Source organism: Amblyomma americanum, chromosome 1 (genome assembly GCF_052857255.1).
Source record: "Amblyomma americanum isolate KBUSLIRL-KWMA chromosome 1, ASM5285725v1, whole genome shotgun sequence".
NCBI lineage: Eukaryota > Metazoa > Arthropoda > Arachnida > Ixodida > Ixodidae > Amblyomma > Amblyomma americanum.
Genome location: NC_135497.1, coordinates 460,650,808 through 460,652,623, shown reverse-complemented (window position 1 = coordinate 460,652,623; position 1,816 = coordinate 460,650,808).

Genomic DNA, 1,816 nt, shown 5'->3' with positions numbered 1-1,816 from the left:
AACGGCGCCACCAGCCTTGGCATGAATGAGTTACAGGGAACAGGCAACCATGGAGTGCAAACTTTCGCCATGTGTTCAGATAGGCTGTTTTGAGTGGCTGCACTAGGTGTCGTCATTGGGAGAGTGAAATGGGAATGAGAAGCTGAGCGAAAATTGAGTTGAGGGCAGCATTTTGTTTGCTTGTATTTTGAAATTTCTTCAGTGAATAACAACCGTTAATATGCATCGATTCTCGTAATTCTTTTTGAGTCAGCATCTGTGAGACATAAAGAATCCATCTCAAAAGTAAATGGCATCCTTTCAAGTGGTGTTTTGCAGCCCTTTTAAGAGCAATGCAGCGAGCTATGAAAAGAAAAATGATTGGTGCAACGTCAGAAGACCGGAAGCGGGCGGAGTGTGTGAGGGAACAAATGCGACTTAATGACACCCTAGTCGAAATCAAGAGGAAGAAATGGGCTTGAGCAAGGCATGTAATACAAATACAATAAGCCCTGGTAATTAAGGATAACAGAGTGCATTCCAAGTGAAGGCAAGCGTATCAGGGGGCGGCAGAAAGTTATGTGGGTGGATGAGATTAAGAAGTTCTTGGGCATAGGGTGGCCGCAGCTGCCAAATGACAGGGTTAATTAGAGAGACATGCGACAGGCCTTTGCACTGCACCTTCAGCAACTTTGAAAAATGTTACGAAATTCCTTATGCTGCAATCTTGTCGGCAAAAATATTCCGATTGTGACCTTCAGTGTCACGAGTGGTTTCCGGCTGCTCGCCCGCATACTTTTGGATCCTCCGTGTGATCTCAGCGGAAGCACCAAAGTTGATTTCTATTTGTGCCCGGACCCTTCCAGAGGCCCGCAGACACCTATGTTTATCGCTGCTCAGACTCTATCGGTTCATCAACCCTCACAGGGGGTCATTGCTTTCCGGTTTATTTAGCTTGTGGCGGTTCGGGTGCCTATACTTTGTTTCATGCATCAGGTGCAACGCTCCGAAAGTTACAGAAGCAGTCCTCAAGGAAAAATAAAGGGAGGAGTGTTACTCTGCGCTAGTTCCATGGTCGAGTGGTTTTAGGCACGAGAAAGTGAGTGTGCCGTCACCAGTAAGAATGCAGTTAATCAAGCTGATGACAAATGTGTCATGCAGTAAGCCCGCAAGCAAAGGATTTACTATGTTTTGCTCACCACAAGGAGCGCACTGTTTATTGGTCGTGGATGCATTCAGTGCAAACAGGAGCGCTAGCTTTGACAGCGTTGCACCTTATGTATGAAACGTAGTACAGTAGCACTTCTTGAGGGCTTTAATACCAATATGCAGTATTGAAAATTCTCTTCGTTTTCATTGATGCTGTGACTGTAATCATCTCTCTGCATATTTTTTGCCTATTTATTCGAATTTTGAGAGTTTTGTGTTTTTGAAATGGCCAATAAGAAAATTGGGAACAGGGGAGTGAATTTATTAGGAGAATATTCAACAGGCAAAGGGTTAAAGATCCCATTTCCAAGAAGAGGGATTGACTGTCCAAAGCAGTACTGCTGCTGATTTCTTGAAGCGTCTGGGTGGAATCCAGCAGCAAAAAGAATTTCCGAGGAAAAACACCCAATAGAAAGTAAAACAATCCACTCTAAAAAAACATACCGATGCCACGTGATGTGGAATGGCAATGCATACCTTTGATATGGTGCTGTGAGTGATGCCGTTGTGAAAGTGCCTAAACTCTTCCTGCTCGTGTTGCTGAATGTCAAGGCACTCCCAGGGCATGTTCTGAGTGATGCTCTGCTTCTAGGTTTTTCAGCTGCATGTAGGTTAGTAAAGCAAACAT